The sequence below is a fragment of the Giraffa tippelskirchi genome, chromosome 1 (assembly GCF_054371585.1).
Source record: "Giraffa tippelskirchi isolate mGirTip1 chromosome 1, T2T-mGirTip1v1.2.pri, whole genome shotgun sequence".
Taxonomy (NCBI): domain Eukaryota; kingdom Metazoa; phylum Chordata; class Mammalia; order Artiodactyla; family Giraffidae; genus Giraffa; species Giraffa tippelskirchi.
Window position 1 is genome coordinate 7,305,413 of NC_137275.1, and position 14,417 is coordinate 7,319,829.

General features: G+C 44.7%; 1 non-coding gene across 1 annotated transcript; it reads left to right on the forward strand.

Annotated features, from left to right (window-relative positions):
- Positions 1–7,099: 7,099 nt before the first annotated feature.
- Positions 7,100–7,171, forward strand: TRNAC-GCA (transfer RNA cysteine (anticodon GCA)). Its single transcript has one exon. It is a non-coding gene; the product is annotated as a tRNA-Cys (tRNA).
- The last annotated feature ends 7,246 nt before the right edge of the window (positions 7,172–14,417 follow it).

Here is a 14,417-nt window from a genome sequence, read left to right on the forward strand (position 1 = left end):
GGACCATGAAAGATAATAATATTCTTCTATTTATTCATTTATTTTTGGCTGTGCTAGATCTTCCAGGGACTTTCTCTAGTTGCAGCAAGTGGGGGGCTGCTCTTCACTGTGGTGTGTGGGCTCCTCACTGCGGTGGCTTCTCTGGTTGCAGAGCACGGGTTCTAGACTGTGGGCTCAGTAGTTGTGGTGCATGGCCTTAGCTGCTCCGTGGCATGTGGGATCCTCTTGGAGCTGGGATTGAACCTGGGTCCCCTGCGTTGGCAGGTGGATTCTTAACCAGTGGACCATCAGGGAAGTTCCAATAATCATATTCTTTTATTGGGGAATGCTTTGTTACACAGCAATGGATAATCAGCAGTGACACTGAGTTGGGTTGTATTTCAGACTTAAAGGGATTTTTTTCAGGAGAATTTTTCCTAGTAAGTGAATTTTTGGTTTTAAAATCCAAATTCACATGTGTTAAAGTTTTTTTATTATTATTATTACTATTATGTAACTTGTCACCTCCATTAAACGTTGGCAGTGAGGGTTTTATATGCATCCATATTGCAAAAGGCTTCATGCAGACAGACATTTCAATAGACTGAAATTTGGCAAAACTATTAGTGTATTTTCAAAAGGGAAAATCATAGTGTCCAGAGCCCAGATAACTTATATAAAGATTCTTGATCTCATATGATAACATTCTGGGCCAGTAGATTGAGAGGAAGTGGACTTACATTCTTGAACAAATTTGTGCTTGGTCATGATATGCTATTCTTTCATATAGCCATGGATTAAATAGCCTGGAGGAGGAAATGTCAACCCACTCCAGTATTCTTGCCTGGAAAATTTCATCGACAGAGAAGCCTGAAGGGTTACGGTCCATGGGGTCACAAAGAATCGAACATGACTGAGCATGCAGGCAAGCAATTACTTGATTAAGGCTTGTGTGAATATTCTTTACTGAGTCTCTGATTTTTTTTTTTTTCATTCTTTTTCAGGTTCTGGTAATAATCTGCTGATTTTATGAAGGAATTTTCAAGTTTAATTTTAATGATATGAAATATTTTAAACAGCATTGGAACTTGTTGTTCAGTTCTAAGTCATGTCTGACTCTTTGTGACCCCATGAACTGCAGCACACCAGGCTTCCCTGTCCTTCACTGTCTCCTGGAGTTTGCTCAGATTCATGTCAATTGAATCAGTGATGCTATCTAACCAACTCATCCTCTGCCACCCTCTTCTCCTTCTGCCTTCAAACTTTCCTAGCATCAGGGTTGGAATTATTTGTCTTCAAAAACTTGTTAGAATCCCTTTTTGAAACTCTTAGCATCAGGGTTGGAATTATTTGTCTTCAAAAACTTGTTAGAATCCCTTTTTGAAATTCAAACTCTTAGCCTAGCACTGTGTGTGTGTTTGTGTATGTGTGTGATTAGAGAGGGTGGAGTAAACAGTGACTTCTGGAATTACATCTTGCACGACAGTTTGGATAGTAGTACCTTTGCCTGAGATAGGGAACTCTGGAAGAAAGCCTAGACTGAGCTAAAATCTCATGGATTTAACTTCAGAGAAATGATGATTCTGCAGACTTTGGCTGGGAAGGAGACTAAGAGTGGTAGGGTACTTGACTAGCAGCCTCCTATAGAGGTGCGTTTAGATATTGCGTGAGTTTGCCAGGACTGCCAGAACAAAGTACCGCATGCTGGGTGGTTTAAACAGCAGAAGTTTACTATCTTACATTTGTAGAGGCTAGAAGTTCAAAACCAAGGTGTCAGCAGGATTGATTCATTCTGAGGGAAAACCTCCCATCCCTTCTCCTGGCTTCTGGGGACTCTGGCCTGTGGTGCCATAACTTTACTCTTCCCACAATTCCAGCTACATGTGTGTCTGTTTTTAAATTTCCCCTCTTGTGAGGACACCAGTTACATTGGGCTAGAGTCCATTCTAAGGGCTTCATCTTAATTTTACTACCTCTTGAAGACCCAGTCTCCAAATGAACTCACTTTTTGAGGTTCTGGGGCTTGGGACTCCAGCATATGAGTTTGTGGGGAGAAGCACAGTTCAACGCACAATAAATATCAAGTGTGCTGTTTTAACTTAGATTGTGTTTATCTGGGGGTAGCTTATGGGGTGGGGCTAATGAAGACAGAACAAGAAAATGTACTCTCTTCCCAGCTGTTTCTTGTTGCTGCCATTAATCTGCTACATAGATGAGTTTGAGGTGACTTTGAGATAGTCAAAACTGATGCTATGCTAAGCAAAAAAGTGGGTCACAGAAAAACACATGCTGTATGACTGCATTTACATGAAATGATCCCCGTGGGGAAATTCAAAGAGACAAATTAGTGAGGGCCTAGGGCTGGGGCTGGGGATGGGATGTGGACTCGATGCTAAAGGACATAGGCTTTCATTTGTGCTGTACTGTGCTTATTTGCTCAGTCGTGTTTGACTCTTGTGACTCTGTAGACTGTAGCCCAGTAGGCTCCTCTGTCCACGGGAATTCTCCAGGCAAGAATACTGGAGGAGGTTGTCATGCCCTCCTCCAGGGGATCCTCCCGACTCAGGAATCGAACCAGGGTCTCCGGCATTGTGGGCGGATTCTTTACCAGCTGAGCTATCAGGGAAGCCCAGGGATTCTTTTAGGGGGATGCAAATATACTAAAATTTGAATATGGTGATTGTCACACAACTTTGTGCATATTCTAAAAGCCACTGAATTGTAACTTTAAATGGGTACATTGTATGGTTTGTGAATCACATGTCAAAAAAGCTGTTGAAAACAAAAGCAGATGTTAAGTCACCAGTTGGATGTTAGAGTGTTTAAGTGAATGTTAAAGTACATTTTGGTCATGAGATTCTAAGTTCTGCATTTTTTTCATCTCTCTGGATTTCATTTTTCTTCTTTGTAAAATGAGACTAGGGTCTATAGGTGGTCTCCAGTCTTCTGGCACCAGGGACCAGTTTTGTGGAAGACAGTTTTTTCATGGACCAGGATGGGAGAAGATTCAAGTGCATTGCATTGACTGTGCACTTTATTTCTATTATTATGACATCAGCTCCACCTCAGATTGCCAGGCATTAGACCCTGGAGGCCGGAGACCCCTGTAGTAGATGATCCCCTCTGCAATTCAACTCAAAGTAAGTGAAGTCACTCAGTCGTGTCTGACTGTTTGTGACCCCATGGACTGTAGCCTACCAGGTTCCTCTGTCCATGGGATTTTCCAGGCAAGAATACTGGAGTGGGTTGCCATTTCCTTCTCAAAGCGTCACCCAACGTCTGTGTTTCACTTACAGAGCAGGCTAGCTTAGAGCCTGGACTTTGAGACCAGCAGATCTGAATGTGGATCTCCTCTTCTACCTAGCAGTTCTGAAGCTTTGGGCAAATTACTGGAGTTTGCTGAAGCTTAATCTCCAAATTGGGATACGGAATACGAATAGTAATAATTCTTTCCTCGTGGGGGCTAGTGAGACACTTTAATGTGCTAATATTCTAAAGGGCTTTGCAAGCATCTGGCACACGGTTAATTACTAAAAGGCAGTAGCTATTATTATCATTGGCATTAACTTCCTAGGGTCTAGACTAGTGACTCTACTTCACCAAAATGGGCCAGAAGATTCCTTTTCCATGGGTGTCGAGTTGTTCACTCACATTCCATGCTCCATCAGGTCTACATCCTACTCAGTTTTAAATGCTGGAATAATTTGACACAGCAGCATCTGTGTTAGTCTCGCACATGGATTTCCTCATGCCCCTCCTTCAGTCTGGTAAGATCTCTGTGTTATCAGATAATCAGTTTGCCTCTGTTTTTAAAAGGCACCCAATGTCATGTAGACTGTGACAAATGTGTGATCACAGGTAGCAATCTGATGGATGCAAATACGTCCCTTTAATACTCATCGGGCACCTACTTTGTGCAAATCAATATGCCAAGCACAGAGAGAAGAGCAAAATGAATAATATAAGGATGCTACTCTTACGAGTCCCATAGTTTAGTGGGGAAGATGCATCAAATATTTTCTGAGTTTACGAGATGGATGGAAATACATGCAATGCAATGCATGATGTCGAGCCCTGTAATAGACGTATGAACTGCGTGCTGAGAAAGACTCTCAGAAAAAGAAGGGGTTGATCCAACACGGAGATGACATGCCTGTCTCCACTAAAATTGGGGAGTACTCAAACTTCTCACTGGTGTGCAAACAGGTCATGCCCTCTTATGACCTGCATTTCTGATTCAGAGATTAGAGTGGGCATCACATCTGGGTACAACTGCTTCTGAAATGACCAGTAGAATCTAGATATTTAATGAAGGGACTAGAGAGGGTCATTACAAGGAGGGAAAAAGGGACTGGGTTGAGAAAGGTCTAATGCTAACAGAAGACAAAAAACCCCCCACAAAACTCTTAAAGGGGAATGGCAAGCCTGGAATTATGCACACAAATCAGAGTGTCTGTGTGTGTGTGTGTGTGTGTGTGTGTGTGTGCACTCGCCTGCACATGTGTGCACTGAAAATATAAGATACAGGTTGCTTTTCTTCTACATTTTACATGGTTTTCAGTCCCAAATTTTGTATGTGTTGATCAAGAAATTTCTTTTTTCAGTAAATATTTGAGCAACAGCAGAGAGCATGCAATTTCAACAGCAAACTCACCACTGATTCATTTGTCTCTCAGCGACTGAGACTTTTCATTGTCAATAATGTTAATTACATCTATCGCTCATTCTGAAATGACCTGCATTATTTTTCTTCCTAATAGCATTCTCTCCACTTGGGCTCACATTTGGGTAGCTGAAGAGCGGTGACGTCAGCCTCGAGTTTTCACCATCTGACAGCCAGAGCTCTGCAAGTACAGATGAGACCCTCAAGCTTTCTTGTATCCCTGCCTCCCAGCTTGGTGAACCAGTCTCTGCTATGAGGATGCAGAAAAGCACATTTCCTGTTCATCAAACAATTCTTCACTTCAAAAGGTTGAAGCAAGATTTATAGAACAGAGAGTGGGATGGAGCAAACATTTATTCAGTCATGTTTCGAGAGTGTGAACCCTGGAGTCCAAAGATCCATATTAAAATCTCAGATCTACCACTTCTTTGCTGGGCAACTGGAACAAATCTTTTCTCTGCTCTAGGTCTTAGCTTCCTTCCCATCTGGAGGGTGAGGGTGGTAATATTTCCCTTACACGGTTGCAGAAAGGTTGAGTGAGGTTCTGTATATAAAACAGGCAATTAAGACCCCATCTCAAGGTTGGCTCCTATCCTAGGAAAAAGTGACAAGGGGAAGACTAGCATCTTCTGCAGACTCTAGAAAGCCAGTTTGTATAGGGAAACATAAAATCTTTTAAAAGTCAGAATATATGGCTTTATGCAGATGCACAGATTTCTTCTGGTTAGTGGCCAAGTGTTCGTCACTCAGTCTTGTCTGACTCTTTGTGACCCCATGGACTGTAGCCTGCCAGGCTCCTCTGTCCATGGGATTCTCCAGGCAAGAATGCTAGAGTGGGTTGTGTAAACACAAGATTGGTGAATTAACATATATTTTTATACCAGAGCATATTTGTCATCATAGTTCAGTCACTACTGTCATGTCTGACTCTCTGCGACCCCATGGACTGCAGCATGCCAGATTCTTATGTCCTCCACTATCTCCTGGAGTTTGCTCAAATTCATGCCCATTCATGATGCTATATAACCTGATGCTGAAGCTAAAGCTCCAATACTTTGGCCACCTGATGTGAAGAGCCAACTCACTGGAAAAGATCCTGATACTGGGAAAGATTGAAGGCAAAAAGAGAAGAGTGCTGTGGAGGATGACATGGTCCGACAGCATCACAGATTCAATGGACATGAATTTGAGGCAACTCCAGGAGATAGTGAAGGACAGATGAGCTTGGTCCATGGAGTTACAAAGAGTCAGACGTGACTTAACCACTGAATAACAATAACAAGTTATTTATACAGCATTGGTATTCTGCTTTTGCAAATCCATACCTTTTGTTCTTTGCTTCTCTGAAGACCTCTGTGACATGAAAATGTTCTTTAGCAATATAATGTTTGACTCTATCAAAGAAAAAACCCCGAGATCTTAACAAATAATCATTCTGATGAGACTTCCCTGGTGACTCAGATGGCAAAGAATCTGCCTGCAATGCAGGAGACCCATGTTCGACCCCTGGTTTGGGAAAACCCCCTGGAGAAGGAAATGACAACCCACTCCAGTATTCTTGCCTGGGAAATCCCATGGACAGAGGAGCCTGGTGGGCTACAGTCCATAGGGTTGCAAAGAGTCGGACACGACTGAGTGCTTTCACTTCACTTCTTATAAAACATTGCTGGTTTAAGAATATATAACTTATAAATAAATATAAACACAGTATAAATGCATAATTCATATACCAAATAGCGATTTTTCAAAGAATAATATGAAAAGAAAAATAATTTTAAATAGTCTACCATTCGTGATAGTTTCGTGCCTTCACTACTTAATGGTTGAAGGCACAGTCTACTGGAGATGCACTGTAGCAGAATAGTGGTAAATGAAAGTTCCTATTTTACTTGATCTTAGCCAAAAGGCTGAGAAGAGATGAAAATTCAAATTTCTAACAAGCCTCTGGCTTATTTCAGATATTTTGGCAATGATGTATGATTAGATAATCACGTTTAACCTTATATGACAAAGAGCTCTTAAGAGGAGATACAGAAGTGTTGGCTATAAAAATTTTGAAGACTTAGAATGAAACAAAAGAGGAGGGAAAAACACCTCAGTAATGTTTTTGTTGATTGCTGAAAAGAAAATATTTTGGATACATTGGGTTAAATAAAACATATGATTAAAATTCAAAAATAAAACTTTGCTGGTTGATTATGTATTAAAATAGTGTTGGAATATGCCAGTTACTGTTTTATTCTCCACTACTTGGGAGTGCCTTGGAAAAAAGACTTAGGAGAAAGAACTCCTCTTCCAGGTTGCTATATACTTCAAAAAAATCCCACTCTATAGGGGTATAACTGACATAGAAAAAGCTGTATCTACTTCATATATATAATTGACTGAGTCTGGAGATAAGCATACACCTGTGAAACCATACCAGTATAACCCATCCTCTACACATCCTCTACCTTCTCCCTGGTGGCTCAGATGGTAAAGCATCTGCCTGCAATGCAGGAGACCTAGGTTCGAGCCCTGGGTTGGGAAGATCCTCTGGAGAAGGGAAAGGCTACCCACTCCAGTATCCTTTCCTGGAAAATCCCACTGAGAGAGGAGCCTGGTGGGCTACAGTCCATGGGGTGACAAAGCGTCGGACATGACTGAGCGACTTCACTTTCTTTTCTTTCTTTCTACACAGTGGTTCCTACTTCTCTTTTTATTTAGCTATTATTTTCTGGTGATAAAATGCTTAACATAAGATCTCCCCTCCCAGCAGAATGCTAAGTATGTAATGCAGCACTGTTAGCTACAGATGTTGCTCTCAACCCAAGTTCCCCGCCATGCCTGGGACTCCGCACACTCCCTCTGTGTCATCGTCCCTCATTCCTTAGCCTGCCCACAGTCACAGTGTCCAGGGGTCTATGGATTTTTTCTCCTCCGTTTCTCAACCCCAGCCTTTCTCCCGATGACTCACCACTTCTCCAGCTCGCGCCTCGCTTTTCTCCTCCCTGGACTGGTCCAGGGGCCCCTGCCAAGTCCCTTTCCTTCTCCCAGTGTGTCACCACGCGGCAGCCAGGAAGGTCTTTCAATACCGGGCTGTAACCTCAGCAGCCTCTCGTTTCTCACTGCTTGCAGGAAAAGTTGCTGTCTCTTGACACAGCACTGGGGGTCCTCAACGTCTAGCCCCACACTCACTTTCCAGTTGGCTTTCCTGTGTAAATGCACTCTTGCAATAGGCTGTAAATCCACTCCTTATCAAGGCTGGCTTTGATACAGATTTCAGTGCTCCAAGGGAAGACCAACATCTGAGGGAGGAAGGTGGAGGGAATAGTAAGTTATGCTGTGATGACGTGGGGTCACTGTGGCCTCTGTCAGCCCCACTGGGCTCCCTGGAGCTAGGAAGCTGTTGGAATGGTCCCCTGTTGGTACCTCAAGTCTCAGCTAGTGCTCCTGGATCAGGAGACCTTGGGTCAGGCTGTTCTCCGCAGCGGAGGCCGTGACTAAGGAGCTGACGGCTGCAGGGTTCCATGCTCAGCGCAGACAGCATCGGGGTGAGGAGTCCCTCCCTCCCAGAAGGAGAATTAGTGAGGGGTGGGGGTGGACTTTCCATGTCTACCACACTCATCCTCCAGTTCCTCCACAGAACCTCTGCTCCTTTCTGTGCTTTCAGGTCTTTGTACTTGTCCTTCTTGCAGCAATGCAAGAAGACAACTTGTCAGCAATGCCTGTTGCCTCCTGCTTTCTCCCTTTGATCTGACGACTTCAGTTTCCCTCTATGACTGACCTCAAACCAGTTCATCCTAAAAGAAATCACTCCTGAATATTCATTGAAAGGACTGATGCTGAAGATGAAACTCCAATACTTTGGCCACCTGATGCAAAGAGCCGACTCTTGGAAGAAGACTCTGATCCTTGGAAAGATTGAAGGCAGGAGGAGAAGGGAATGGCAGAGGATGAGATGGTTGGATGGCATCATCAACTTGATGGACATGAGTTAGAGCAAGCTCCGGGAGTTGGTGATGGACAGGGAAGCCTGGCCTGCTGCGGTCCATGGGGTCGCAAAGAGTAGGACACGACTGAGTGACGGAACTGAACACTGAAGCAAACGATTGAAATGATCAGATTAGAGATCTGAAAATATATTCTAGATGCTGTTTGGAGAATAGATGCAGAAGGGGAAAGACACCATAGGGCGGCCATGAGGGGGCCATTTTCAGTTACCCATGGAGATAAGGGGAGTTTGGGGTAGGGTGAGGGCATGGAGACAAGGGACCAGACTTACAGCAATTTAGGGGAGTAAAACTGACAAGCCTTGGTGACTGATTTGTATGTGATTGGGGATGAAGGAAAGGAAGCTGTCAAAACTGCCTTTAGAGTCCCATTGACCCCTAGTCTCTTTGGATGCAGCATCCAGTGAAAATGGCAGGCTACCCACTGGAGACCTATACACAAACATGCACATACACACAGCAACTTGCCTATCACTTCGGAGGAAGCATAGTGCGTCTAAGGTCCCTTCGTGAGCCCCAGGTGGGAAAAGAGACTATATCTTATCCTTACTGTACCTCTCCATTCTCCTCTAGAAACCAGGCTAGAATCTGGCGCAAAGAACGTGTTTGTTGAAGCAATTATTCAAGGTGAGACAAGATGGAAGGTACCAAGAAACTCCTGACGGTGAATTCTCTGTCATTTCTGCTGCAATATGCATGCAGGAATTCTAATAGAAGAGCTACAACTTGCATGCGTATGAACCAACTGCTCATTAGCTTGCAAGGCAGTGTGAGGTGGAAATGTACACAAATGGACTCAGGAGCCTCCAGGTGGTGGAGAGGAATAAATTTTAAAATATTAAGGGCTCCAAAGACCCAAGATTTGTCTGCAGCAGATGTCTCTCCATAATGCTCAGTGCGCTGGACGGAAGAATGAAACCGTCTGCTCTTATTTTATGTGGGGGCGTACATCATTCGGGAATGAAGCCAGTCTGCCTATGGCCGGGTGGATGAGTTAAGGTAACGTCTGGCATTCAGTGATTCATTTTTACCTGGTGGAGGAAGCAGAATTGGTAATTGTGTTCACAGACAGAGATTTAGAACAGAATCTTGCCTTTGCAGATAAGGCATTTCAGGAGGCCAATAAAGATAAGAGAGAGAAGGAATGCATAGGAGGAAGTTTTAAGAAAGATTTGATTTCCACGTATTAACCTAGGCTGGGTTGGATTTTTCCCTTTGTGCTTTGAGTTGCTGCATGGGGGAGGGGGTAGGAGAACCAGCAACTGAACTGTGGACTCTTCTTCGAGGAGCCTAAATGATCACCTGGTTCAGTTCTCATGTAAGTAGGAATTCCCTCTGCAGGGCCCCTTGCAGATGGTCCGTGGTCGCTCCCGAAGCTGCCCCAATGAGATTCCATTGTTGAATAGCTCTGATAGAAAGATATGTTCAGACTCTTTAGTCTATACCAGGAGCTGCAAATAGGCTTAAATTTGCACGATGATTCCAATTACTTGACAATGTTTGCCTAGAGCTGAAGGATTCCGGGGCTGAGACTGGATTAAAAAAAAAAAAAAACAACGCAATAATTGATTGTCGCTGTCTGCCACCAAGGAGGAGGATGAGAAGTGGTACCCTGGAAACCAAAAATATTGCCAGCCCTGAGTGTAGTCTTCAGTTAGTTCATTCAGCTTTTGTTTATTGAGCATCTACTCTGGGCTGATTGTGGTCCCAGGGGGTGGGGGTATAAATCCAATGGTTATTTCTCAGTTCTCATTTTGCTCACCCTCTGAAAAATTAGACAGAGTTGGCCATTTTTTTTCTTCTTAAGCTACATTCTAATCCCCTCTCCCACCCTGCTTCAGCTTCTCTGAAACCACGACTCTTCACTCCCAACTCACAGGCTATTTCTTCTCGATTTCCTCCCGTTCTTTATTTTAAACAGTTGCACATTCGCAAGGTTTGGTCCTGAGTCTCCTTTTCTCCCCTGTCTCACTCTGTCTTGATAATCCTATCCAGTCCCATATCTTCTAATGCCTCTCTAGGCTAATGAAACTCAAGTTTATGACTAGCCACAAGGGGAAACCTATACAACCATCTTCTACCTGGCATCTCCACTTTGATGTCTAAAACGCATCTCAAACATCACACATACAAAAGACAACCCTTGCTTTCCATATTACCTCTGTCCCCCTACCTCAGAATAAAACCTCACTCATTTGCCCGTCTTCCCACCTCAGTATATGTCGCTGCTGTGCATTCCGTTGCCCTTGCCAATGAGACAAGGTCGCTTTCCTTCCTTCACCATCCCTCATCTAAGATACCAGCCAGTCCCGTCAATTCTACCTACAAAACTTCTCCCAATCTGCCCATGTCAGCCTGCCACTTCACCATCCTCATCCCAGGGTGATCTCATTCTTTCCTGAAATACATCAGTAGTTCTTATTTGCTTTCTCTCTTCCATTCTTGTCCCCCAGCCCACTGTCTGCACAAGAAGACAATTTAAAAGCAAATGTTAATGAGATCATGTAAACTGATTGTTTAAAATTGTTTCCAAAGAAAATCCAGACTCCTTCTCCTGGTTTACTAGGTCAACTTCAGTCTTTACCTATTATCTGGACCTCACTGTTCTTATTTTCTTCAGCCATCAACTGAGTGAAGTGAAGTGAAAGTCGCTCAGTCGCGTCTGACTCTTTGCCATCCCATGGACTATACAGTCGATGGAATTCTCCAGGCCAGAATACTGGACTGGGTAGCCTTTCCCTTCTCCAGGGGATTTTCCCAACCCAGGGATCGAACCCAGGTCTCCCGCATTGCAGGCGGATTCTTTACCAGCTGAGCCACAAGGGAGGCCCAAGAATACCGGGGTGGGTAGCCTATCCCTCCTCCAGGGGATTTTCCCGATCCAGGAAAATCTGCATTGCAGGTGAATTCTTTACCAACTGAACTATCAGGGAAGTCCACAAGCCGCTCACTAGCCCACTTGCTATTCCTTCAACAAGCCATGAGTTTCTCTCCTTGGGGACTTTTGATTTTTTTAAAAAAAATATTTATTTATTTTATTTTTGTCTGGGCTGGATCTTCGCTGCTGTGTGGACTTTCTCTAGAGTGGGGGGCAGGGTCTACTCTAGTTGTGGTGCACGGCCTTCTCATTGCAATGCCTTCTCCTGTTGCAGAGCACAGGCTCTATCTAGGGTGCAGGTTCAGTAGTTGTGGTGCCAGACTTTGTTGCTCCAAGGCGTATGGGATCCTCCTGGATCAGGGATTGAACCCATGCCTCCTGGCATTGGAAGACGGATCCTTAACCAGTGAGCCAGCAGGAAAGCCCAACTTTTGATTGTTTTCTTTCTTTCTCTGGAATTTTCTTCGCTTTGATCTTTCTGTAGTTGGTTCCTTCCTGTCTTTTAGGTCTTAGCTTCAGCTGTACTTTGCAGGATGTCTTCATCACCTCTCACCTGGATGACTGTCATCACCTCCCTGCTGGTCTCTCTGCGTCCCTGTCTCCCTCTGCTCCCCCTTCCTCCCTCCGTACTTCACAGATTTCAGCCTGGTCCATTCATCCTGACCCAGGCCAGCCCCTTTCCAGCCCTCCAGCCTCATCCGCACTGGATTTCCAGCCTCACATATAATGTTCCTCTCCTTTGCTATCGTGGGGAAACCTCCAAGCCTTCCCATGCTCGTCCTCCTGCCTAGTGTACTTGCTATACTGTACTCACTTCTGGGTAACTTCTACTTCTTCTCTAAGGCACTATTCAGGACAGTGTCACCTTCCCAAATTCATCCTCTGCTTTCTGTACTGAGCCGTTGAAAGCACTTGGAAGCTGTTTTGTTATGTTGCTAACTGTTCCCCAGTCTCTCTCCTGACGTCCCTCCTGGAAGCAGGGATTATGTACAGGTGAGCTTATCTTTATCCCCAGCATCCAGCACAACCCTTTGCATTATAATCAATGTGGCTTAAAGGTTTATTTACAGGATTTCTTGGGGATGGCAGTGGGATGGCATTCTGATAGGGTGGATCATAGCAGTGTGTTCCACCAGCTCCAGAATTCATGAGCTCTGAGTGAGGGCTGACCTCTGGGGATGGAGAGAACGACATAATGGGAGGACGCAGTAGCTCGTGTGTGCGTTGCAGAGGGTCTAGGGCTGTGCTCTGATGGCTGGGGAAAGGACAACTATGAACAGAAGTGGGAAATACTTGAAAAGACAGGAAAGGCTCAGGACTCCCAGGAATTCTCCTGGCTTGCAGCCCTGACATGGCTACCCCATTCCCTGGGGACTGCATCTCACATGCCATGGAGGATAACTGGCTGTGTTTCCATTTAGTGACCCTGCCCACCTGGCTACACCTGGTTGAGCCAGGAGTAGACATACAACTCCATCTGGGCCAGTGGGATTCTCCTTCTCTTAGAATTTAAGAATTAAAATAGAAAAACACAGAGTTTGGCAGGTGGTGATACAGACTCAAGGTAATCACAGCATCCTAGAAAGAAAAGCTACAAACTCTTGTTGTTGAAATATGTCTGTTTGTTTTCTCCTTCTGGGTCAAATCTTCTTGATCCTGTGACATAGCTCAGTAACCTTGCGAAGAGGAGGAGTAGGGGGAGGTGGGCTGTGGAATGAAAGAGACTCGGACACTTTCTAAGGAGTGGACCAGCCTTCTAGGAGTGAAGGATGTAATGAGAAAAGATGAGCAAGGGTTTTTTTCCCATTAGCCAAGTGGAAGACTTTCAGAAAACCAGAGCTGAAAGCCTTTTACTCATGAGGACACTGTGACCCAAAGTGGAGCCATGGCTTACTGAGGCTCCTGCAATCAGATAATGGTTAGATCCATAACCCAATCCTCTCAGTTCTCAGCCCAGGGCTCTTTTCACTACCTTAGTCTTGTGGGTCTCTCCAGCTGGGATCAGTGCCTCTGTCAACATGGGTTCATTGTTTCCCTCTTCTGTGTTCAACTTGGTGGCTGTGGGTGACTCCCTTGGGGTCTAGGTACACAGAGTTAGTCCTAACTCTTTGGTTAGTAGGGGTGTGTACTATTGTGTTCATCCAGGATCCAAGTGACTCATCCCTTAAGACTGTGGGGCTGAAAACCACAAAGTGATAATCATATGGCAGGTCATTGGCACGAAGGAACACCAAGAATAATACCATGATGTGATGTGAGTGGCATGGGGTGGTACTCATGAGCCGCCTTACCCCACACACCCTGCCAGCCCTGCAGGGTTCTAGCAAGGCTGCATTCCTGAGCTCCCATGTGACACTTGTTATATCACTTTCAAATGTGGTTGCATGCAGTAACGACCCTCTTCTTTTCAGTCAACTCAGTGTCTCCAACATGGGAGCATCTCTCCTCTCTCTGCACCAAGCGGTTTCCAGTCCTGTCTGACTTCTACAGTTGGTCAGAAGTCCTGGTCCTCAATGTGTGATCTGTAGTTTGCTGGAACCTGAATCACTCAGTGTGATTATGAACATGTAGTTGGTTGGGCCTCTTACAGACTTGCCAAATCATAATCTCTGCATCATTAACAGATCTCCAAGATGATGAGGGCTGTTGTCCTCCAAAGTTCATTTTTGTTGTTCAGTCCCTAAGTCATGTCCAACTCTTTGTGATCCCATGGACTGCAGCACACCAGGCTTCTCTGTCCTTCACCGTCTCCCAGAATTGGCTCAATCTCATGTCCACTGAGTCAATGGTGCCATCCAACCATCTCATCCTCAGTCGCCTCCTTCTCCTCCCACCCCTAATCCTTCCCAGCATCAGTGTCTTTTCCAATGAGTCAGCTCTTCACATCAGGTGGCCAATGTATTGG